Source organism: Mustela putorius, unplaced genomic scaffold, assembly GCF_011764305.1.
Source record: "Mustela putorius furo isolate JIRA1106 unplaced genomic scaffold, ASM1176430v1.1 tig00003962_pilon_pilon_pilon, whole genome shotgun sequence".
NCBI classification, from domain to species: Eukaryota; Metazoa; Chordata; class Mammalia; order Carnivora; family Mustelidae; genus Mustela; species Mustela putorius.
This window is the reverse complement of record NW_025422106.1, coordinates 19,264,347-19,291,280: the sequence shown is the minus strand read 5'-3', so window position 1 is coordinate 19,291,280 and position 26,934 is coordinate 19,264,347.

The following is a 26,934-nucleotide window of genomic DNA, read 5'->3' as shown; positions in this document are numbered from 1 at the left end:
CACATAGTAATTGAAATGCCAAAAAGCAGTGATAAAGAGAGAATTTTAAAAACAGCAAGAGGGGCAACTGGGTGGCTCAGTTGGTTAAGCAACTGCCTTCAGCTCAGGTCTTGATCCTGGAGCCTCAGGATCAAGTCCTACATCAGGCAGCCAGCTCGAAGGGGAGTCTGTGTCTCCCTCTGACCTTCTCTGCTCTCATTTGTTCTCTCTTTCAAGTAAAATAAAATCTTTTTTAAAAATAAAAATAAATAAATAAAAGCAGGGACGCCTGGGTGGCTCAGTTGGTTGGGCAGCTGCCTTCGGCTCAGGTCATGATCCTAGTGTCCTGAGATAGAGTCCCACATTGGGCTCCTTGCTCAGCAGGGAGCCTGCTTCTTCCTCTGCCTCTGCCTGCCATTCTGTCTGCCTGTGCTCACTTGCTCTCCCTCTCTCTGACAAATAAATAAAATCTTAAAATAAATAAATAAATGCAACAAGAGAAAAGAAAAGGAAGTAGTTATATACAAAGGAAACCCCCTAAGACGATCAGCTGATTTTTTAGCAGAAACTTTGCGGGCCTAGGGAGTGGCATGATATATTCAAAAAGGTCTGAAAAGAAGAAAATATGCACCAAAAATATTCTATCCAGCAAGACTATCATCCAGAATAGAAGGAGAGATAGAGTTTCCCAGACAAACAAAAGTTAAAGGAATTCATGACCACTAAACCAGGAGCAAAACCAGCCACTTTCCCATCACACATGGTGCCATTGGCCCGTTGGTCCCAAATCCACAGCCTAGCCACCCTCCTGCCTGGGTCAGTGTGCACTGCCTACTGCTTGCTCAACACCAAGTCAAAACACCTTCATCTCAGACCGCAGAGACTCAAACTGAGACTCTCTTACTCCCAATTCAGCCCCTGCACTCAAATGCATGCACAAAAGTGGGCATAATTATAATAGCAGAATGAAGCAACCCAAATGACAATGCTAATTCTGTAGAATATGTAGTTGATAAAAGGAGTGTGCTAGGCTGGGAACATCTCCAACAAGCATATCAAAGAACAATACATATAGCACGATCCAAGTTACTACAAAAAGCAACTCCCTCGCTCCAAAAAAAAGAAAAAGAAGAACAAAGCTGGAAGTATCACAATCCCAGATTTCAAGATATACTACAAAGCTATAATAATCGAAACAGTGTGGTATTGGCACAAAAATAGACACATAAATCAGTGGGACAAAAGAGAGAGCAAGAAATAACCCCATGATTATATATGGTCAATTAATGTTTGACAAAGGAGGCAAGAATATGCAGTGGGAGAAAGTCTCTTCAACGAATGTGGCTGAGAAAACTGGACAGCTACATGCAAAAAAAATGAAACTGGACCACTTTCTCATACCACACATAAAAATAAATTTGGTCAAAGTGGATTAAAGGTCTAAATGTGAGACCTGAAATCTAAAAATCCTAGGAGAAAGCACAGACAGTAACTTCTCTAACATCAGATGTAACATTTTTCTAGATATGTCTCCTGAGACAAGGGACACAAAAGCAAAAACAAATCATGGGGACTATATCAAAACAAAAAGCTGCACAGTGAAGGGAACAATCAACAAAATTAAAGGCAATCTTTAGAACGGGAGAAAATATTTACAAATGGCATATGTGATAAAGGCTTAATATCCAAAATATGTAAAGAACTTGTAAAACTCAACACCCAAAAAACAAATAATCCACTTTTAAAATGAGTCTGGGTAGCCCAGTAAGTTAAGCATCCAACTCTTGATTTTAGTTCAGGTCATGATCTAAGGGTTATGATACTAAGACATTCCACTCACCACACACACATAGGGCTCTGCTCTGGGCATGGAGCCTACTTAAGATTCTTTCTCTCACTCTCCCTCTGCCCCTCCCCTCTCTCCCTTCCTCTAAATAATTTAATTTAATTTAATTTAATTTAATTTAATTTAAATTCAAATGGTCAGGAGACATGAATAGATACTTCTCCAAAGAAGACATATGGATAGCCAACAGACACATGAAAAGATTCTCAACATCACTCATCATCAGGGAACTGAAAATCAAAACCACAATGAGATCTCACCTCACACCTATCAGAATGGCTAAAATCAAAAGCACAAGAAACAAGTCCTGGCAAGGATGTGGTAAAAAGTATACTACTTGTGGGAGTCAAACTGGTACAGTCGGTGTGGAAAACAATATGGAGTTTCCTCAAAAGGTTAAAAATAGAATTACCATGTGATCCAATAATTGCACTACTGGGTATATACCCAAAGAAAATGAAAACACTAATTTAAAAGGATATATGCATCCTTGTGTTTATTGCAGCATTATTTACAATAGCCAAATTATGGAAAGAGTCCAGTGTCCATCAATTAATGAATGGATAAAGAAGATATGGTATATGTATACAATAGAATATTATTCATCCATTAAAATGAATGAAATCTGTTTGCAACAAGGTGGATGGATCTGAGGGTATAACACTAAGCAAAATAAGTCAGAGAAAGACAAATTCCATATGATTTCACTTGTATGGGAAATTTAAGAAACAAACGAACAAAGGGGGGAAAAAAAAGACAAACCAATATACACACTCTTAACTATAGAAAACAACCCAGTGGTTACCAGAGGAAAGATGGATGGGGGATGGGTGAAATAGGTGATGGGGATTAAGGGTCATTTATGATGAGTATTGAGTAATATATAGAATTATTAAATCCTGAGAGTGTACACCTGAAACTAATATAACACTGTATTATATAATTCCAGTGTCATATAACACTGGAATTAAAATTTTTTTAAAAAGAATGAAATCTTTGCAACAACATGGGTAGAGCTAGAGAGTATAATGTTAAGTGAAATAAATTAGAGAAAGACAAACACCATATGACATCACTCACATGTGAAATTTAAGAAACAAAACAAATGAACAAAGAAAAAAAGAGATTTAAAAAAGACTCTTAAGCCTAGAAAACAAACTGATGTTTACCAAAGGGGAGATGGTGGGGGTATGGGTGAAATAGGTGAAGGGGATTAAGATTACACTTAAAAGAGTGGGATGTTTAATCGACTGACCCACCCAGGCACCCCAAGTACACTTATCTCAATGAGCACCAAGTAATGTATAGAATTGTTGACTCATAGTATTGTATACAGAACACCACTGCATGTTAATTCTACTGGAATTAAAATTCTAAAAAATAAAAATAAAAAATAAAACAAAATAAAAATCTAACAAACTGCAGCAATCAAGATTTCTTTTTCACTGTATTTAAAAGACAACAACAACAAAACATTCCCAAGCCCCATTCCCCTCCAAAAAAGACAAACTATAGCCTTGGAGAAGATATTTGCCTACCAAGAGATTCATGTTCAAAATCTATTAAAACAACAACAAAAACACTGCAAATCAATTCTGGAGGAAAACCACCAAATATAATAGGCAAAGGATATGAACAGGCAATTCACTGAAGGGAATACATTTGAAAATATGCTCGACCCCATCAGCAGTCAGGAATTGACAAGATATCACATCATGGGCATGGGAGGCACAGTTTTCAAAGTTCGAGTCTCCCAAACACTGGTGAGATTGTGGGACAGCCAACATTTGGATAACCCTGTCCTAGATGGGCAACATCTAGGAAAAACATAGATGCACATACCTCGTGACCCAGCTATCCTGGCTGCTGTGCTCCTGGTGGTTCTCAGCTGGGCGGGTGTTTGCATCTCCTATGTGGGGGCAGGAGGGTTCCTCACTTCAACACAGTGTGTAATGGGACAAAAAGGAGACAGAGAGGCAGGCAGGTGAGTCAAGGCAAACTAAATGCAGGTCCCATCTCTCAACAGGAAGATGGACAAAGTATGGTGAGTCCATATAGCAGAATAACACTCATTAGAGAAAATGAATGAATATCCAGGTACACATCATGTCAGAACAAAACGGTAAGCCGAAACAAGGGGGTGGGGTGGATCACAGAAAAACACTAACTGTATTTTTCCATTTATATAAAGTTGGTTTTTGTTTTAAGATTTTGTTTATTTGAAAGAGAGAGAGAACAAGTAGGGTGATGGGCAGAGGGAGAAGCAGGCTTCCCGCTGAGCAGGGAGCCAGACGCAGGGCTCCATCCCAGGACCCCATGATCATGACCTGAGCTGAAGGCAGACGCCCAACCAACGGAGCCACCCTCCACTTACATAGAGTTTTTCAAAATAGCAAAACTAAACAACTCAATGTTTAGGAAAACAAATATATTGGGTATGTATTAAGAAAGGAAGAAAACCACACACACAATTCAGGGTAATGGTTATGGCTGAGGGAGGGTGGCAGGTGCGTGGAGGTGGGATTCTGAGGAGACTTTAAAGTACTGGTTATATTCTTTTGCCTAAACTGGGTGGTGGGTACACAGGTGTTCACTGTTTCAATCATCCTTAGACATTACATGTATTTTATAAATAGTTGCATCTAATTCATATTTAAACAATGAAAAAAAGCAAGTTTTTTTTAGACCAGCATCAAAAATTAGAGGACTGGGCACCTGGGTGGCTCAGTTGATTAAGCGACTGCGTTGAGCTCAGGTCATGATCCTGAAGTCTTGGGATCGAGTCCCACATCTGGCTCCCTGCTTGGCAGGGAGTCTGCTTCTCCCTCTCACCCTCCCCCTTCTCATGCTCTCTCTCTCTCTCATTCTCTCTCCCTCTCAAATAAATAAATAAGATCGCCTACTTGCAATCTCTGTCTGTCAAATAAATAAATAAAAATCTTTAAAAAAAAGAGAGAGAGAGAGAGAGAGAAAGAAGAAAGAAGAAAGAAGAAGAAGAAGAAGGAGAAAGAGGAGAAGGAGAAGAAGAAGAAAACCGACAGGGACACCTGGGTGGCTCCGTCAGTTAAGCATCTGCCTTTGGCTCAGGTCATGATCCCAGGGTCCCAGGATAGAGTTTTGAGTCGTCTCTGCCTCCGCCTCCCTCTGACTGCTGCTCCCTCCTCTGCCTGCTTGCTCTCTCTTTCTCTCTGTCAAATAAACAAATAAAATCTTTAAAAAAATAAATAAATAAGGCTCTCTCTGCTCTTGCCTAGCTTCCAGTCTGGTGGAGGAAATAGGAATTAATCAAACACTACCAGGTGATGCCTCAAATGACACCCTTCCTTGTTAAATGTAGAACTACTAAGTTAAGTGCCCTAAAGGCAGGGGTCCCTCCCAAGGAGCATAAAATAAAGGTATTTGACCCAGATTGGAGTGTCACGTTGGTCATCGGCGTGGAAGTAGGGGCCAGAGCCAGAGGCAGACACATAGAGGGGTCAGTGCAGGGGGTGAGCCCCGAGGAAGGCTCTAACCCAGCCAGGAGGGGAAGGGCTGGTCCCAGAAGCCAGCACCCGCTGCAGGGGACAAGCTGGCAGAACTCCAGAGGGTGACTGGGATTGAACCAAAGGCAGAATGGGAGAAGAGGCTCTTTTTGCCATAGGAACATCACATGCAAGGCAGCGATGTGGGAAAGTTAATCTGGGAGAGCTGACTAGCTCAGAAAATAGGGCTTGGGGTAGGGGTATAAAAATGTGGCAGGAGATGAAGTCAAGGGAAGGCAGGGACTGGTCCTGGGGGCCTTGCATGCTGCGCCAAGCGGGGATGTGGAGAGGGGCGTGGCACTGTCGGAGACATCACCCGGCTGATAGCGAATGGACTGACGGGGAGACCAGGAAGCATCCAGCTGGTGGCTGTGGCTGTGACATCAAGGGGAGGTGACAAGGGCTTGAAGCAAGGCATGATGAGAAGGGAATGAGGCCAGAAGGGTCTGAGAACGAGGGGGCATATCAAAAGCCAGGGAGGATGGAACTCAAAGATGTCAGAAGCCACAAAGAGACTAGCAATCCTGGGACTTAGGAGGATGTGTCCAGACTCATCAAGTCGGAGAGGATGGTCACTGTGGAATGAGGTGGTGGGGGCAGGAGTCTGCGGCAGTGACCCAGAGGGAACAGCGGGGCAGAATGCAGATCTCGGTGGAGAGAAGAGCCAGCTGGAGGTGATGCCAGGGGTCAGGGGTGGGAATAGGGTCCAGGATGGAAAAGGCTGGAACAGGTGGAGAGGGAGGTGACACAGAACCAGAGGAAGTTGCATTCTGGACTGAGTGACAATTACTGAACCATGACTGGGGTCGAAGGGATTCCAGAGCAGGTGCCGTGGGATCAGGTGACCCCGTCACCGCTAAGGTGGAAGCCAAGAGGTCTGGGGATGTGGGAAGCTTATAGGTAGGTAACAGATGGAAAGCCAAAGAGACCCCACTGAGGGTCTCTGCTGTATTTTCTTTATGAAGAAGGCAACAGGTGTCTGCTGACAAACTGGAGAAGGGGGTCATCTCATCTCCCCAGCCAGACGGCACATGCCTGTCTATGCCAGTGTCCTTCAAGCCCGACCACCATGCGACTTAGCAGACCTGTCTGCCCCAGCACCTGCAGGGAGAGGGGAGATGCTGCAGGAGAAGCGGTGGGACCTGCTGCCATCACCGCCCCTCCTACCGGGCAGTCAGGCAGGAGCTGCAGTGCACAAGGGGTCTTGTGTGGGTACCACACCACTAACGCTGGGGTCCTAAGAGAGAAGCTGGATTGGGCCAAGGGTGGGGGCTCAGGGCTCTCTTCCAGATTCATTCACTCCCTGCTTAAGCTCCTTCACAAGCAAACAACATAAAAACAAAGGGAAATCGTCCAGCAGAGCCTTCCCATCTGCACAGCAAGGAAGTCTTGGTCTCAAGGTTAATGATGAAAAGGAACTTGCCCGGCTGTGTAGGTCGTGGGGTCAGCAGGATTCTTGATAAACAAGAGGGGATGGTGGCACCAGGCGGCAGGGGGGTGGGAGATGGCTAAGTGATCTGGCCACAGGGTCAAGAGGAGGCCAAGGATGCACAGTCTCAGGGAAATGAAATGGGGATCATTTACAAGCGTCAACTGTTTTGCATTCCAGGGGAGTTGGCTCCTAAGCCGAACTCTTCCTGCAGGAGTTCAGGTGGTGGGTGAGTCATTGTTATAAATAGACCAGCGATCAGAATATCGTCAGAAAGGACACAGTCTGGTCCCGTAGGCATAACCTTGGAGCAAGTGGAAGGCACTACATGAACTGAGAGCTGGCTTCTTGGGGAAGTACAGAGAGACGGCTTTTGCATGGGGATGTCATGGAAGAGGAAGGCAGGCACCAGAGAAGGGGGCTCCAGCTAAGCAGGAGGAAGAGGACGATGGCCACAGGCCAGGAACAGGCCTTCTGCATGGCTGAGCAAAGCCCAGATCGTCGAAGGCACCCCGCCTTCTAGCAATTCTTCCAAAGAATTCAAACTCTTCTAGGGTCCCAAGATAGCCTATCAACCCAGACACAGGAGAAGGAAATTCCTCGAGTGGCATTCCTCTAGCTCCTTCATTCATCCACCCATCACCTGACGGGCCCTGGAGACACAGAGGTGCCCTGCCCTCAAATTCACACTAACACTGAAACAGGTCCTCCAAGCTCTTAAGAAACCTGTAGAAAGGAAGATCATCACAGAAATCACATCCAGCCATTCCTGGCAGAAAGCGGTTGCCCAGAAGCCTTTCCAGACCCTTTTGGCCAGGCTGGCATCCTCCTCACTTCGACAGGCCTCCATATTTCATCTATCATTGGTCGTGTCCCAAAACTGAGCTATCGCCCATAGCTAAGCACCAAGAGCACTTTAAAACCCTAGAGGCCTGGGCCTGCCCAGCCACCATAAACTACCACCCCCAAAAAGGACCAGGAAACTGTGGAATTCTCCCAAATGTCAAGGGACAGGAAAGGGGGGAGGGTGTGGTTCAACCTAGCATAATGGGAAGCGATGGGAAAAAATAAAAACATGTCCCGTTGAGACACCCATGAATTGACAGTCTCTAGTACACCACGAATCATGCAATGAGCATATCGGTTTCCACAATAGGATTGTGAACTCCTTGCCAGGGACAGAGGTCATCCCCTTGGTTCCCAGCACGTGCCTGCTCAGGCAGAGTAATTGCTTGGTGGCCAGACCCAAAGCCCCAGGCCCCTCTGTTCTCAGTGTAGGGGCCTCCTGGGCTCTTCACACTGCATTTCTGGTCTGTCGGACAGAAGCAAAAGGAGCCTCAAATGTTACTCATCGTATACGCTCGGGGTCCTCCCCCATCCTGGGGCCCCCACTATGGAGGCTCAGGGCAAAACTCGCTTTTTGAAAGACAGCAGCCTCTCCTGGAGCTTCTGGATTCACCTGGGTCTCAGCAATCTTTCCTCTTCACTGTGAGGTCTGGGGCCCCACAGAGTCTGGCTCAGCTTTGTGGAGGGGGTATTCCAGATCTCCTCTGGGTGAGCAGGTAGAGCCCCCCCTCTCCCTGCTCCCCACTTAAAGCCCACGGGCCACAGGTGGTCAACAGGGAGTGGCCAAGAGGCTCCGGATGAACAGTAGGGAATCCTCTGCCTTCCAGTAGCACAAGCGAAGCCCAAGCATGTCTATTCTGGTGGGAGGAGGGAAGAGCAGGTCGCAGTCCCTGTGAGCAGACAGCCCCGTCCTCCATACAAGCTGTTGGCTCATCCACTGACACTTGGGGTTCCCTGGTACTTCCTCGGACATTGCTCCAAGGGCTACGTAGAAGGGAGGGGAGAGAGGTCCTGAGCTGCCAGCCCCTAGTGCAACCCAGTTAGCAGGGACCAGAGACAACAGCACCCACTCGCGTCTCGGGACATCCAAGGAAGGCCTTGGGGGACAAGTCAGCAGTCTCCAGAAAGGTCTCAAAGGGTACCAGGCCTGTCTTCACAGTGTCCCCAGGGACCCTCAGGACACAGCAGGAAGGTGGCGCAGCTAAGACCTGGGGATCTCCTCCCCTGTGGGAAGTGAGCTTTGATCTGTTTTCCACAGGCCTATGAAAGGGAGGTCACCCTGGAGGTCTCATCCTACAGCTGGGCATCCTGGGGCCAGAAAGAAGGAAGGACCGGCCCAGCCCATGACAGTGAGTCTGGGCTGGGCTCAGGAGTCAGGGTGAAGGATGGCAGGCCAGGGGAGCCATGGAAGGTTTCAGAGGGAGTGATGTGCCTGCAGTGGGCGGGGCAGGGACCAACGAGGGTGTGGCTGGAGGTGGCTACCTGTAGAGAGGAGGGCTATGGCAAGAACTCTCTGTGACGCCTGGGCTGGGGGCAGGGGGCGGAAGAGGGTGATGAGGAAGGAAAGATCTACCTGGAAAAAAATATATAGATCTGGGTCTTGGCTGCCGCTCGGATGACCCCAAGTGTGAGAGAGAAAAAAGTGGTCCCGGCAGAAAAGAGGCCCAAGATAACCCCAAGATGGGGGTGCCTGAAAGGCTGGTGGGGCCAGCACCAGGAATAGAGAAGATGGGGGCTCCAATTCAGGCAGGCTTGCTTTGAGGAATAGAAAGGACAAGCCCATTTCCTATGGGAATAAATGGGTTGGGGGTTAATCCCTACAGTGGACTTTGAAGTCAGCACAACCTGTACCCCAGTCCCCCAAGATCTGCCATGGACTAGCTGTGTCACCTCAGTCAAGTCACTTAACCTCTCTGAGCTCAATTTTCTGACCTATAAACCAAGGATAAGAGCTCACGCCCAGGACTGTTGTAAGGACTAAGGTACCCCGTTGAAAAGACTCAGGGCATTATAAGCACTGACAGGAACTTGCTGTCTTTGTCGTTTCTTTGCACCAAAAGCTTAATATATTCAACTTCATGAAGTCCCAGCAACCTGCAAAGCTGGCGTTGTTGGTTTTTTTAAATCCCAGTTTTCATGAGAAAACACATCTGGAAGAAAGAAATTGTTCAGGGTCACACAGCAAGCATTAGCTTTAGGTCAGGGATTTGAACCCAGATCCTTCTAGCCCAAAGCACAAACCCTCTCCAGCGTCGGCTTGTACCTCTGCTGCCTTCTGGGGCCACGGGGTTGTCTCCCACTTCCAGCATGGAGGAGAGCCAAGAGGCTCAGAGAATAAGGGGTAGGCTTGAGTCCCTAGGACCTGAGCCCAGAATCACCTGGACATGGTTTGGACAATTTTATTAGTCTCCAAGAGACCTGATGACATTTTTTTTTCTTTCCCCACTTTTTCTTCTCCAGTCAATGAGAATGTACTCTCAATTCCAGTGAGTCACCGGAAAATGTAAATTAAAAAAAAAAAAATTAAGAGGAACATTGCTCCTACGTAAGCCCTTGCCATCTGTGAATCATTCAAGACAGGTATAATGGACATAATTACAGCTCGCCCACAAGCTAGACCCAAAATCAGTCTTCAAGTCTGATTTCAGACTCTAGTGGTTTCCCCAGCAGCGCCTGGGGCAACTGAAGTCAGACTCCAGGATAACTCAAACCTGAACCCGGGGGGCCCAGGGTGGGAAGGAGGCCAGACACTAGAGATCCAGCAATTTCAGAACTGCCCTCCTGCCCCATCCCCCTTCTGGCTGCCACCCGCCTCTCTCAGGGCCCTCACTCCATTGGAACTCCGCCTTCTACCACCTTGCTTCTTAAGAGGAGCCAGGCCTTTCTTCCGCCATCACTGTGTAAAGCCCACCAACCTAACAAAACATGGGGGGATATTTAATTCAGACTACAGATAGGGTAGGTCCTTGTGTGCACAGACAGCCGGGAGCTTGACTAATGATTTTCTGCTTTTGTTTCCTCATCTGTTAAGTGGGACAGTAACAGCCCCTTCCACATAGGCAGCTAAGTATGTGTTCGTCAATACCAGGTACTGTTAACACCATCGTCCTCTTCATTATCTTGGGAGATGGGAGAGGTCAGGAGCTTCCATGTAAGATGGCAACCTCTTCCCATGGCCTCAGGGTCCCACATTCTAGAAGCCAGTATTAGGAATCACAAGGGCATAAAAGAATGTTAGAGCTGGAAGAGCATCCAGCCCCAGGAAGGAAACGGCCCCCAGAAAGGCAGAGACTAGCCCCTAAGCCTCTCAGTTGGTGAGTGGTAGAGACAGGGCCGGAACCCGGGCCTCCTGCATCCAGGCCACTTCTCATTTTGCTCCAGCACACAGTTCCTCAGAGTCCCAGAGGTCAAAGAGCAAGCTCAACGCATCTCTGTCACCTGGAGAAATGAGCTAGTCTCCTGGGAAATGGGAAGCATTGTACACTCAGCTAAGTCATTCCGAATTTCTCAAGTTCAAGGCCATGTGCAGGGGCTTGTGGTCAGTGGGAGGCCCGTTCCTGCATGTCAGGGCCAATGCCAAAGGGAAAACAGAAAACCTGAGGCTTCTCAGAGAGAAGACATTACCCTAGAATCGCACTGAAATGTCATCAAGAAGCATGGTTTGAAGACAGCACTTTCCAACCTGCCCTTCCAGACACCCCCAGCCCCAGCAGCTCACTGCCTCCCCTGGGCCTGGAGACACCCACTCCTGCACCTCTTCCTTCCCGCTAGCAGTAATGCAGCAAACGCCCGCGGGCACTAGGCTTCAGAGATAAAAGGAACATCTCTACTATCCCAGAGCTCACAGGCTCTCTGGCGAGGAGATAGGCAGATGGAGAGGAAGCAGGTGTAGGCGAAAGACAGTCCAGCCAGAACTCACACAAGACAAAGCAAGACGTCACGGAGAGCCCTGTGGTCCTCCCTGCTGCGTGCTCTCCTCCCCAAGAAATTAGGCATATCCTTCAAGCCCTTGACCAAGACCCACTCTGCCAGGAAGCCTTCTTGGATACAAAGGTCATAATTGCAGTCCTTTGAAATTCTGTCCTAATTGGTCTGACCATTCCATATATGCCCCACCCCCACCTAGGGCCCTTGACTTGATCAGCAGGGTCTCCCCTGCCCTAAGCACAGAGCCACTGTTGACCAGAGGCAGGAATTAACAGAGCCAAGGCTCAGTTCCAGACCTTCTGACTGCAACCAGTGCTTTTCCCACTTTCCCAGCCTGTCTTTGTCTGTTCCCTTCCACCAGTGATCCAAGAAAACAAGAGGCTTTTAAATAGCTTCCCCACCCCTAAGTAATGTGGGCTCCTGGGACAAGGTGGATGCCAAGGTTCTAGGTCTATGGGAAAGCAAGTATCAAAAGGGTCCTCTGACCCAACCTGCCCCCAGTGTGGGGCAGGAAACACCCTTCCCCATCAGCCAGGATTCTATCCAAATGGCTGTCAATATCAAAAACGTCAGTGAATGTGGCTTCCACACATGCAGGTTGGCTTTTCTCACCCAAAATATCCAGAGATAAAGAGTAAATAGTGCCAGCTGTTCAGCTTGTCACCAAGGATCCACACTCAGTGTCTGCTCCTATCCATCACCCTAAGAGTCTGAGTTCTGCTCTGGCAAGATAGCTGCGCTGTACTCACATGCTGGCCAGCCAGCCCCACCTGTCGCTCAGGGACTCCTCAACCCCAGCAGCCTCCTGGACATGGAACAGGACAGGGACAGGGGGGATGCCCGGACTTCCTGCGGCTGCCAGCAAGATGGGAGAACATGGGCACACTGGGGGTGCTCTGACCTAGGCAAAGGATGAAGAATGAAGTCCAACCGAATGCAAGGCATCCAAATCACTCCTTCCTCTACCCAGCAGAGCAGCTAGGAATTAACAGAGCCAGGACTCCAACCTACAGCTTCCACCACCAAACCAGAGCCGTTCCCACTTCCCCTCCAGCTCTCTCCCCTTAGGCCAGCAATTCGAAGCAGCCAGACTGCAGAGCGAGAGGAGCGAGCTTGCGCTGTGCAGCCGAGTGGGGCCGATCCCAGCCTGCGCTCTCAGGGCTTTTCTGCAACTTCTTTGTTCTTTGCCAGGAGAGCTGCCGGAGAGCCACCTGACAGGAGAGCGGGCTGTAGGCCCCAGGGCAGCGCAGGAGGGCCTGGCCCACCGCTACCGGCTCCTGGGGCAGGGCTCTGAGACAGGAGTGAAAGGACCAAAAACAACTCCAGGGAAATTCTGGAGCCAAGCCAAAGCCCCAGCGTTTGACTGGCCTAGAAACTGCCCTCAAGAAGTCCTGCCCATCGGGGAGTGTCAACCGCTGAGGGAGTTGGCTGGGCAGGGCTGGACTACAGGATATGCGGCCCAACCGACCCGCACGCAGGGCAGGGTACCCAGAGCCAAGCCTCTGACCACCCCCCCACCCCCGCTTCCCCCTTCCTGAGCTCCCCACCCCATATTTTGCCTGCAGTGTGGTATCTGGAGCGCCGGGCACCAGCCACATGGACGCGCGAAACAAAAATTATGTCAGGCAATTGAAAAAGTCATGTTTCGGACACACATGAATTCTATAGGCTGACATGCCGATGTCAGTCACAGTGCGTGCCCCAATAGGCAGCCCAAGTTTTATACCATGTGACCACACCCCGCCCCCCAACCTGCAGCTAATTGGTCAAGACAGTGGCACGTGACTCGGGTCAGTGACTCCCTAGACTATACTGACGGGGATTGAAATGTGAGCTGGACCAATCAGGAACTCCCTCTCTGAAAATTGCAACTGAACTTTCCAGAAACACTGGGATGGGGAATTCCCCAGGGCTCCACCGGGTGGCCCTGCCCCCACAGCTTCTAGTGGAGGCCATGGGCCTCGCTGAAACCTAGCTGGAGGCGCTGACATCTCTGAATTACCTCAGGGCCCAGTGTCCTATTCTTTTTTTTTTTTTTTTTAACATTTTATTTATTTACTAGACAGACAGAGATCACAAGAAGGCAGAGAGGCAGGCAGAGAGAGAAAGGGGTGAAGCAGGCTCCCCGCTGAGCAGAGGGCCCCATGTGGGGCTCCATCCCAGAATCCTGGGATCATGACCCCAGCCGAAGGCAGAAGCTTTAACCCACTGAGCCACCCAGGCTCCCGCCATCATCCTATTCTTGAAAGATAGGACACATTCAATGCCTAGTCCTCTATTCCCTCCTGTTTTCTGTTTTCTTTAGCCCCCGCTGGCAGTGTTTCTGCTGGTTTAATCCCATCTTTATTCCCAGTTTCATTGAAATAGCTGATTAAATCCCTGGCTCACACCCCCGATAATCTCTTTATTGAATGGTCCCTCTGTCCCAGCCTTAAGTGCTCTCTTCCAAACATACTTAAATAGGAGGAGAATCATCCAGATCTTTAAGTTCTTCCTCTTTTTTGCTTAAACAATTCCATCTTCAACTCCTTTCTCCCTTGCATTTTACTAGAAGCAGCAAGGAGGAACTAGACTTCTCCTTGAATACTTGCTTAGAAATCCGAGCAAGGGGCACTGGGGTGGCTCAGTCAGTGAGGCGTGCAGCTCTTGGCTTTGGCTCAGGTCATGATTGCAGGGTGGTGAGAGCCGAGTATGGAGCCTGCTTAAGATTCTCTCTACCCCCTCCCCCCCCCAGTTCACACTGGATCACTCTCTCTCTTTCAAAAAAAGATGGGGGGAGGAGGAAAGGAAAGGAAAAAGAAAAGAATCTCCTCAGCCGAATACCCGATTTCGTGGCTCATGGGATCTACCTTCTACAGAACGCTAGAACATAAAACATGAACACAATTCAGCCAAGTTCTTTGCCAACTCTTTAATAAGGATTACCTTTTTTCCATTTTCCATTGTATAGTGCCAAAGAAATCTCAAGTATCTTTTGGAGTGTGGCACACGTCCTCATGGGTCATACTTTGTACCTCACCTTTTAGGCACCTGTTGGGACTTGAGTCTAGTTATACTTCTAGAAGCAAAGAGGGGTGGTCAGGCTGGATCCTGAAGAGAACCAGCACTGTCTGTCAGGGCACCGGCATCAGAGGAGACTGTTAGAGTTTCCTCTGGCAATGCAGGGTTAATCCCCTCAAAAGCTGTGGAGGAGTCGCTGCTACCCGTGGGGATGGGGAAACCTCTCCCTCTGCAAAAGAAGAGTTATCGAGATTGGGGGTTCAATGGACCCAGCTTCACTGGAGTCTTCTCACATATCCCCAACCCAGGTTTACAGGATCCCATGCTTTTCCAATCAATACCCCCACTTTAAGGGCAACTTGTGAGGCTGGGGGCTCAGGTTGCACTGTAATTCAGCCCATCAAAGGATGACATTCTGCTTTTCATTTTCAGCACTCTCAGCCCTGCAGCTACTGGAGATAAGGCTCTCATCACTACACATGTAGAACCCTTTAGGTCATTTATGCTGAGTTTGAGCTGGAAATTTGAATCCCTGAGCTTGTTTTTACCACTTTGTCCAAAACATTAGGAACAACAAGCCAACAGTATTACATTCACTCATTTTCCAAAAACATTCCAAAGTATCATATACACAAATACCCAGTTCCTTGCTTCTTGTAAGAGGTTGATTAGGACTATCTAACATGGATATTGCGTGTATCTCTATTGCCAGATCACACTGGGCCATCAGTGCCCATTTTATTACTGGAAATAAAAGTCAGCAGCATCCTTAAACCTCATCAGATCAGAGACCCACTTCCAGAATCCCCAGAACCGATTCAAAAACTAATCAAGCCTCAAAATTCTGTTCTTCTAGAACCACTCCTAGTACCAAAATCTGTTTTAATGAGAGTTCACCCAAGAAAAAGAACCGAGTGTGTGTGTGTGTGTGTGTGTGTGTGTCCTACAATAAGGTATTGTCTCGAGGTTATGGAAGGCTGGGAATTCCCACATTCTGCTGTCTGCAAGCTGGAGACCCAGAAAGTCCATGGCATAGTTCGAAGGCTGAAGATCTGTAGATTCCAGCCTGAATCTTAAGGTCTGGAGACTAGGAACACTGAGGGCAGGAGAAGATGGATGTCCCAGCTCGGTGAGTCAGGCAGAGAGGAAATTCAACCATCTTCCACTTTTTCATTCCATTTACACCCTCAACAGATTGGGTAATGCCCACTCACACTGGGGAGAGCCATCTGCTTTACTCAGTTTACCAATTTAAATGCCAATCTCTTCCAGAAACACCCTCACTGACACACCCAGAAATAAAATTTAACCAGATATGTGGGCATCTAGTGGCCCAGTCAAGTTGACAAATAAAATTAACCATTACATGGCCCTAGAGAATGGGATTCAGAGGAGTGGCCAGGAATCTGATTTAAACCAGCCCCCGGGGAGAGTCTGATGCAGGTGCTTTTTGGCCCACTGAAGTAGAGGGCAAGAGGACCAGCCAACAGTAGCCGATGGAGAAGCAGCCACGTGAAGAAGAGCTGGTGCCCTTGGTCCCAGGAAATCCTACAGCTGAATTCCTGAAATCCACCAGGGTCAGGAAACCCCTGTCCTCCTGCTCTGTCTGAGGCCTGGAGTGAGAGCTCAAGCCACTACCCCCCACCCCGCACATGTATCCTACAATGCCCCCTCCACTACCCCAGGTGACCAGAATGTGACTTCAGGCTTCATCACCAAAAGGGCCCTGCTAGGACCAGGCTCCAACCTCTTCATGAGTGGTGGTTCCAGGGAGAAGGGTCTTACAACCTCTCACTTCCCCTAACAGAGTCCCCGAGTGTAGCAGGCAGACTCAGATCTAATTCTAAATTCCGCAGCTTGCTTCTGGGCCCTGCGGACAACATTAATTTTCCCAAGGAACCCTCAGGTGCTCCTTAAAATACCAGGTCAGGACCACCAGCCCCACAAAGGTGTCATGACCTTGTTATTGACCTTCGATGTGTACCGGCTCTCCCTTCTAATCTCATTTAATACTATCTTCAAGTTATGGGGCACCTGGATGGTTCAGTTGATTGAGTGTCTGCCTTCAACTAGGGCCATGATCCCAAGGTCCTGGGATCGAGCCCCACATTGGGCCCTACTCAGCGGGGAGCCTGCTTCTCCCTCTCCCTCTGCCCCTGCCTGTGTTCCCTCTCTCATGGCATGTCTCTGTGTCAAATAAATAAAAAATAAAATCTTAAAAAAAAAATTATCTGTGTATATCTAAAGATAGACACAAATGGGATATACGGCATGCCTCTGATCTGCCTGTGGAAAACTTGTCCTGACAGCTGCCCACTGTCATCCCCCGGAGCTACATAGAGTGGAAGCATCAGTGCATCACTGGTTCTTCTTCTATACAGACTTACATTTTTAAAAATTAGATAGATATATTTAATATACATTTAATAATTTCTTACTATGTAATAATATATTAAAATAATATATACTATATTAAAATATGCAAATATTAAATTTTAAAATATAAATATTATATAAGTAATATGTAATTTTTAAAATTTTTTTTGAGAGAGAAAGCGTGAGACCACTCACGTACGTGCACCTAAGCAAAGGGGAAGGACACAGGGAGAGAGAATCCTAAGCAGGCTTCATGCCCAGAATGGAGCCGGACCTGAGGCCTGATCCCATGACCCTGAGATCATGACCTAAGCTGAAATCAAGAGTCAGATACTTAACTGAGTCAGTCACCCATGCACCCCAGTATGTATTTATGTTTTGAAGAAGAGGGGCATAGGCAAGATAGGATGGCATATTTTTTTCATCCATAACCAGTTCCTAAAACAGTATTTTTTTTCAAAATAGAATTGTTATTATTTTATCTGATCACAAAAGTAACACTTGTTCATTAAAAGAAAAAAATTACAAAGTCTAGATGGTAAAAATGTCAAATTTCCATAGAATACTAAGCCACAGAGAAAACCACTGCCAACGGTTTATGCCATGTCCTTCCAGATGCCTTTTAAAATGTATATATGATTTTTAGGGGTGCCTGGATGGCTCAGTCGGTTAAGCATCTGCCTTTGGCTCAGGTCATGATCCTGGAGTTCTGATATCCAGTCCCACATCAGGATCCCTGCTCAGTGGGAGTCTGCTTCTCCCTCTGCCCCTCAACCCATTCTTGTGCTCTCTGTCAATCTTTCTCTCTCAAATAAATAAAATCTTTAAAAATAAAATAAAATAAAATGTATATATGACATTTAAAAAAACATAATGGAACCATATTATACTGCTCTGTGTTCTGCTTTTTCCCATCTACTGTATCATCCTAGTGGTTTCAAGTGCATTCTCCTTGCCTTGCCCTAAAAGGAAAGCAGCCAGTACCCAAGCAAGACACTGAATGACTCAGTAGAGACTACCCTGATGTAGTGCATTATGCGATATACATATGTTTCAATAAATGCTAAAAAGAGAAAGCTCTCAGACACTGGAATAATTGCCCCTAATTCAAAGGCTGTTTCTACCAAAGAGGCATTAACTGCATAAAAAGGAATTTTACCGAACGGGGATCTCCATTAGGGTGGTGGAAAAAGAGTACAAAATGCAAATTAAATAACAAGGGGATACGATTTTTCACTTACCAAATCAGCCAAAAATTTTTATTTTAATTATATACCTGGTGGTAGCAAGGAACATTGCAGCCTCTCTTGTATGCTCCTGGTGGGTACAGTAATTAGAATATACTTTCTTGGGGCACCTGAGTGGCTCAGTCGGTTAAGCATCTGACTCTCTTCCAAGCATACTTTCTCATTATGGGACTGAGCCCCAAGTAGGGCTTCATGCTAAGTGTGGAACCTCTCTTAAGATTCTTTCTCTTCCTCTCCTTCTGCGCTACCCTCCCTCTGCCATATGCTCTGTTTTGTTTTTTGGTTTTTTTAATCTATTTGAGAGAGAGAGAGCAAGCAAGAAAACACAAGTGGGGGGAGCAGCAGAGAGAGAGGGAAAAACAGGTTTCCCAATAAACAGAGAGCCCAATACAGGGCTTGATCCCAGACCTTAGGATCATGACCTGATCCAAGGACAGATGCTTAATCCACCGAGTCGCCCAGGTGCCCCTCTTTCCCTCTCCCTAAAAAACAATAAATAAATAAAAAATTAAAAATAAAATAAAAAAGAATATCCCCTCTAGAAAGTAATTTGGCAGCATATATCAAAACCTGACAAATGTTCATATCTTTTGATCCACTATTAGGAAACTACCCACAGAGAAATAATTCAAAATGCTTGCAAAGAGGTAGGCACAAAGATGTTTATTATAAATATTTTACAGTAATGGGAAAATGTCAACAGCCTAACAAGAGAATGCTCAAGTAAATTATGGTCCATTCAAAGTATTGCATATTACCTGTGTATTTAAAGTTCTCATTAATGTGGGGAAGATCAAAATCAAGTGATTAAGTGGGGATGTCTGCTACTTGCAGGAATCTGCAAGGACTATAGGGGAAAAGACTTGGGCCATTTATAGAGGTAATTTGGTGGAGGCCTTAGGGGCACCAAGTGGGAGCAGGGGCTTCAACCTCTGTGGTTTCTGCTCTGGGTTCAAGTAGATATGTGCCTCCCTTAGCATCTTTGCCTTCTTCAGGCAAGTGCTAATCTCCATGTTATCTACTGACACTCAGATAACTGAGGTAGCCTCTGTAATTGGGTACTGTGACATGTTGAAATCCGGAGACTGAATGATCTCTCATTTTACTTTTTTGTTTGTACGATTATGTGTTCTAATTTAAAATGATGTTCCGTGTGTTTACCCAAAGAAATGAAAACACTGAAAAATATGTGTACCCCACAGTTTTATTGCAGCATAATTTACAAGAGCTGAAGTCTGGGAGCAATCTAGTGTTCATGGATAGGTGAATGGATAAAGATGACGTGGTATACATATACTACAAAATATTACACAGCTATTTAGAAAAAAAAAGAGAGAGAGATTGCCATTTGAAACAAACCTGGATGCACCTAGAGGGTATGCTGCTAAATCAGGGAAAGATGAACACTATATGATTTCACCTGTATGTGGAATTTTAAAAAATGAAATAAATTAACAAACACCTAGCAGAAACAGACCCATAAATACACATAATAGACTAATGGCTCCCAGACAGGAGAGGATAGAGGGAGGGAAAGGATGGGTGAAGGGGAGTGGGATGTACAGACTTGCAGTTATGGAATGATTACGTTGTGGGGATGACAGGTACAGCATAGGGAACACAGTCAGTGGTGCTGTAATAGTGCCGTATGGTGACAGATGGCAGCCACACTTGGGAACACACAGTATAATGTACAGAGTGTATTATAAACACTATGTTGTACATATGAAACTGATGTAATATTGCATGTCAACTCTACTTCAGTATAAACAAACAGTGTTCTATGATCATTATATAGAAATTTCAGAAAATACAGGGCAGGGAAATGTAGGGGGAACAAAAATCACAAAGTCCACAGGGCTGCATCTCCTGGTTAAGGTGGACTAGCAGCAAAGCAGCTCTTGTGAGGATTGCCACACAATTCAAGACTTTCAAGGAGCCCAGGCATCTCAGCCCCAAACTTAGATCAAGGTTATCTTAGATTGAGAGCCCCTAAGGCACCAGCAAGGAAAATCTTAAATCCTCTTTAGAGGGACACAGCATCCTACAAGGCTTCAGATTCTTTTTACTAACAGTTTTTCAAATATAGGATCCAACACTCAAAGATAACCAAGGACATAGGGGAACAAGACACCATGAGTAAAAACCGGCAGGGGAAAAGCAGACAAGAGATGTGCATCAACTCTGGATCCTGGCATTATCAGACAGGATGGTAAAATAACTATGCCCAAACTGGAAAAAAACTGGCTGACTACTAGACATAATAAATAATGACATGGCATATCTGGAAGAGAACCAGATAGAATAACTGAATTTCCTAACCTAAAACTATGGTAACCAAAATGACTAAAGAAGTTGCCAGTAGCTCAGACAGTCCCTCTCTGGTCTACACAGGGAAGCGGACACCCAGCCAGAGCTAAAAATAATCTTAATCCCCCGTGGAAGCACATGAAGCATGCTACCGCCTCACCTCAAGGAAGGTGGGGAGATCGGGTTTGCCTCCCTGTCACCTGCCCTGGCTCTGGTCACAGCTTTTTATGTATCAAAGGCACCAGCAATGGCAGTCCCAGAGGACAATCACAAATGGCTCTGACATTGACCCTGGTGCATGGCAAAGGGTCTCATCAGTACGCTCTGTTTGCTACAGCAGGGAGGGGTGGGATAGATCTTAGACGTCCTTCAAAATGTTTTCAACCTTGCTTGAAATTGATCAGGAAATCTCATCTGTAGACCGAGCACAGACTCTCTGTCAAGTCCCCTGAAGGGTTACTTGGGGGCCTGTTTTCAAGGTTCATACCAATATTCCTTATAATGGAAGCAACCTAAGTGTGCAGCCAAAGCCAAATGGTTACATTAACAGGGATGCCAATGCTGATGAACCACTTAGTATTGTCCCGCTGCAGCTCAAAGCCAGTGGGGAAAAAGAAGAGGCCCTAGCATCAAACCGGCACCTTCCAAAGAGCCTGGGGACAGAAATCCATGGCTCCCTACTGCAGACTGGAGAGGAAAGATAAGGAACACTAACAAGGGAAACCACCCCAGGACAAACCTTCCAGTGAGGTCTGTAAGGGAGGTGGACTTTGATCTCTGGGTCTTCTGACCTTTTCTTGACTCGAGGAGATGGGCCAAAACCCAGAGTGGTTGACCTGAGGCCCTGGAGCCAAAGGCTTGGAGCTTCATTTCCCGGTGTCCAAGAGGAAATCATCTGTTCTCTATCAAGAGAGCTGGCTTCCCATCCCGGCCAACATACACTCTCCAAAACATGTGTTAACCCAGCCCTGGATGTCATAGAAGAGCCCTTGACATTCTCCAAGAGCTCTGAGGCAGGAACCCAGACAGGCAGGACTAAAGTAGTCACTGAGTTCCTGGGAGATGCTAATCATCAACTCTTACGTAGGCCACGTGGAAAACAGGCCAAGGGCAGATGGTCATTTATCCATCACAGGTGAGGAGCACAGTGGAGCCAGAACGTGGCAGAGCTAGGATTTTAAACCACGTCTCCTGCCAACGACCTTCCCCTTTACATAGTACCTACTAGAGCGCTTGGGATTCGACCCCACTGCTGACTCCCATACCCCAAAACTGATCCATGGGACTTCCCTAAGGGTCTTAAGAGAGAAAGAAGAGATAGTATGGCTGCTTGGCCCAACAAGATGTGGTAATTTACCTAAACCTACCCACAAACTGGAATATACTGTCTGATTTTTTAAAATTCTTCCCCAACACATCATCTGTGCCTCTTTCTCTTCCACAAAAGAGAAAAAACTTTCTCATTAAACAAAAAAAGCAAACAGGCAAGGTAAAGGATATGTTCATAGATGGCGGAAACCCTTTCACAATGTATGCATAATCAAATCACTGCAATGTACACTTTAAATATCTTATAACTTATTAACTTTTTTAAAAAAGATTGTATTTATTTATAGGCAGAGAGGCAGGCAGAGAGAGAGGGGGAAGTAGGCTCTCCGCTGAGCAGAGAGCCCGAAGTGGGGCTCGATCCCAGGATCCTGGGATCATGACTTGAGCCGAAGGCAGAGGCTTTACCCCACTGAGCCACCCAGGCGCCCCACAACTTATTAACTTTAAATATCTTACAACTTATTTGTCACTAATACCGCAATAAACCTAAAAAAAGAAAACAATGATTATCAAGAAGGAAAAGAAAGAAAGAAAAATCTGCACTTTTTCCCCCCAAAAGGAAGAGACTTAACCTCCATTGGACGATTACTCCATGCCAGTTGTTGAAGAAGGCATTTCAAATTAATTATCTCATTTAAACCCAATTGCCTGACCAGACTACTGAGGCATAGAGGCCTTAGTCCTTTCATTTTTTTTAAAGCTGTCTTTTTTTTTTCTTTTTTTTTTAATGGTTTCATTTGTCAGAGAGAGAAAGAAAAAACAGGGGAGCAGCAAGTACAGGGAGAAGCAGTCTCCCCGCTGAGCAAAGAGCCTGATCTGGGGCTCAATCCCAGGACCCTGGAATCATGACCTGAGGCTAGGACAGACACTTAACTGACTGAGCCACCTAGGCGCCCCCAGCCCTAGTCCTTTCAAAGTTGCACGACACAGGAGTGCCAGGGCCAGTCCTCAGAACTAGCCAGGCTCCCTTTAGAAGGCGTCTCCCTTCACTTACCAGCTAGCCATTAGAGAGACCAATGCATCCTGGTTTCTATGGGGCTTCCCAGGATATAGCACCAAACATCTCACATCTCATAAAGCCTTCAGCCTGGGGCAACCTGGAACAGTCGGTCACACTCCAGGCAGTTATTACAGGCTGGAGAAAATGCCATGAGAGCTGCTGGTTGTCACAGCATTTGAGTTTGAATTGAACATTTTTCTTTTGGGCACATTTAATGGTGAAGCACAGAATAATGTCAACACTCCATGATTTCCCTATTTCTGTTTTTTCTCTCTTCATACTTAATGGCCCTGAAGACACAGATCTCATCCTCAAGTCTACTGAACTCTACCCATGAGGGAGGAAGACTTGAAAATTATACAGGGATCTTTGATGGCCCCATATCTCCTTCTCAAAGAAAACAAGGCTTCTATGAAGGTAGAGTGTTTTCCCAGGACCCAGAACCCCTAAGCTGGTTCTGCCCATTAAATAGCTGTATGCCCTTTGGTAAGTTCCTTGCCCTCTCTGAGCCTCGGTTTGGAATACAGGCATTTTAAATGACCTCCTTGCTTTGATACTCAGCCCTCTCATTCTACAGATGAGGTCATGAAGGCCAGAGAAGTAGGGAGGTTTGGCCAAAGTCATGGGGCAAACTAAAGTAATAGTAAGTCATGCACCACTTTCTAGAGATCTGTTACTCCCTACCCCCCCCCAACACCCACTAGAGAAAAAGCAGGGAATTCTGAGAAACAAAATCTGTTTAATGTTGCTTTCTAAGCCTGGAAGGAACACGAGCCAAATGCTGAAAGATTAAGAATTCTGATCTTTCAAAACAAATCAGGGTTTAATTTGGGTTTTCTTCAAGCCTCATAAAAAGGGGGAGCTGAATCCTTGACCGAATACTCAACATTCCGAACTGGGAAGATGAGACAGATTTTAATCCCCTGCGTGAGGAGCAGGCTGATTGGAGGATGTGTGTTTCCATTGGCTGCATATTTCTCAGATGTGTAAATGGCAGGCAGCCTGGAAACGAGGAGGGGCAGGGCAGGTGGGGGCTCTGAGCAAAGCCGTGAGGAAAGCCAACTGGACCGAAGGCTGGTGGCTCCTCGAGATTAAGTAATTTGCTTAAAGTCTTTCAGCGAAGAGGTGACAGGATCGGGAATTGAACCATCTACACCCAAGCCCCAATGCTCATGAGCTATGCGATGTCACCTTGGGAGCAAGAAGGTAAATGGAGAGATCAGGGCACCCTTGAATTAACCAGGGAGTCCGCTGGGGACACTCCAGGCTTCCTATGGACCTCTCTCCTACAGCAGTCTTGCAGGCCATGATTGGATTGAGATTCGCTCGTTCATTCTTTCTGCAAACATTTAATGGTCTACTGTGTGGCAGCAGACACTCCCAATCAGGGAAATAAACCTCAAACAGGGAGATGTGATTCCAGGTGCTGTGAAATGAAGTCTTCCTGAAGGAGGTGATATTCAAAGTGGGTCTTGAATCGGATTGGATGTGTCAACTGTCATGTCAAGGTAAAATTTGGCTGAATTATTTAGTCATTTCCTAGCAGCTTGGGTCCCCTTTGCTGCGGAGGACCCTGGGTCAGTACCATGGACTGAAACAAACTTGGGGATTGTCTAGGAAGGCCAATTATTCCCCCAAACAGTCCAAAACTCAATGCATCAGTCTCTACATTATCTCTGGATCCCACTTGCGGGACACCTGCCTCCACTAGCACTGGGAAGGCAGGAGAGGAAAATTCTATCTCTGTAGCACCTCTGACCCAATGATTTCAATAAACAGAGGTCTGTTTGGAAAGTCGTGTAGTGTCATGTTAGAAGGAGAAAATAGAAGCTTGCCCAAGGCCATGCAGCTCTACAGGACAGTGCCAGGATTGAAATCTAAAGCCCACGTTGTTTTAATGGCCCCACCCACCTTCCTCGCACTAGACAATGCTTTAGAAACAAAATATCAGCACAGAACAGTCCCATAAAGACACCAAATGAGAAGCAATTTTGCCCCTCTGGGGTTAGCTTAATCCCAGGGGGATCAGGGATTCCTGGAGGCCTAACCTCGAGGAAACTCTATTCAGACATGGAAAAGACCTAAAAAGTCTACTCGAAATCACAGAGGCCCACATCGAACTGGGATCTGAGTGGTGCAGCATTCCTGGTGGCATTTATCAGTGTCCCCAAAAAAAAGAGGGGACTTTTGTGCTAGCCTAAAAAGGTCAGGAAGACTGTTGACAAGGCTGTAGAGAAACTGGAACCTTCGTGCTTTGCTGGTGGAAATGTGAGACAGCATGTCTGCTATGGCAAACATGACAGTTCTCCAAAAAATTAAAATTGGAATCCCATATGGGGCACCTGGGTGGCTCAGTGGGTTAAGCCGCTGCCTTCGGCTCAGGTCATGATCTCAGGGTCCTGGGGTCGAGTCCCGCATCGGGCTCTCTGCTCAGCAGGGAGCCTGCTTCCCCTCTCTCTCTCTGTCTGCCTCTCTATCTACTTGTGATTTCTCTCTATCAAATAAATAAATAAAATCTTAAAAAAAAAATTGGAATCCCATATGATTCCACAATTCCACTTCTGGATATATGTCCAAAAGAATTGACAGCAGGGCCTCAAAGAGATATTTGCCCGCCCATGCTCACAGTGACTATTTTTCACAATAACCAAAAGGTAAAAACAACTCAAAAGTCCATTGACATATGAATAATATGGCATATGCATACAGTGGAATATTATTCAGCCTTGAAAAGGGGGCATTCTGACCCCTGTTCCCAGATGGATGACACTTGAAGACATTATATGAGGTGAAAGAGACACAAAAGGACACATACTGGATGGTCTCACTTGTCTGAGTAGGATACACTAGAGTAGCCCAACTCAAAGACAGAAAGTTGCCAGGGGCTGGGGAAGACAGGGCAGTGGAGGAAATGGGCTGTCGTTTCATGGATAGAGTTTCAGATTTGCAAAGGGAAGAAGCCCCAAGATGAACTATACAACAATGTGAATGTACTTAAAACCACTGAACCAGGGGCGCCTGGGTGGCTCAGTGGGTTAAAGCCTCTGCCTTCGGCTCAGGTCATGATGCCAGGGTCCTGGTATCAAGCCCCGCATTGGGCTCTCTGCTCGATTATTTTTTTAATCAAAAGAGAGGAAAAGGAGGGAGGAGAGAGAGAAAGGAGGGAGGAAGGGAGGGAAGGTCAGGAAGGATTTTGGCTGGAAAGTGGAGAGAAGGAAGGTGGTCATTCCAGGCAGCGGAAATGGCCCTCCACACTAACACTGAACCCATTTCCTTCTTCCCATCTCAGCTCTACTCCCTCAGGAGGGTTCATTTTCAGGCCTGACCCCTTGAGCTCAGGCCGCTGGAACCACGTCTTCCAGAGTCCCATTCTGCCAAAAACAGCCAACATCCCAGCATTCCCAGCAGAAGTCCCGAGATACATTCTGGTTGGACCAGCTTAGGTCACCTGCCCATGAAGCAGCTGGGGGCACGGAAGCTTGGGATGCATTGTTTAGCTTCAGACTGGACAGAGGTCCCCCCAGCCAGAGGTCCATGGACCAAAAGTGGACCAAAAAATGGACCACCAATTTTCCCAGAGGAAAATTAAGATATGCCCACCAGAGAGACAGCACGGATGAAAACAGATACAGAGGCTCCAGAAGTCAGTAAACATTGCCTTGTTCCATTTGCCTAAAGAGAACCGGAGGTTTTACCTGTAAGGGCTACCTGTAACCAAGATCGTAGAGCTGTAAGAAGTAAACAGGGACCTCACGTTTGGATCTGCTCTGATCCAGTGAAACAGGGTGTGCGCGCATGTGCGTGTGGGGGTGGGGGGCATATGTTGGGAAGGTGAGAGAAGAACTGATGATAAGGGCTGCCTGGGGAGGGGTAGATATGCAGGTATTTCTGGTAGGGGGCACCCACATTATGGGCAATTCTGCAAGTCAGGAAGAGGAGGTTGAGTTGGATGAAGAAGCCAATGGGAAACTTCCATGGGTTTTAACAGAAGTGACAGAATAGAATCTAAGAGCCATTTGAGGCTGCACTAGAGGGGGGTGGGGGGTGTTCTAGACTCTTATCAGTTCAGATTAACACTCCCTTTTATGCCTTGAGGATATTTTCAAGGACTGGGCTCCAGCAGG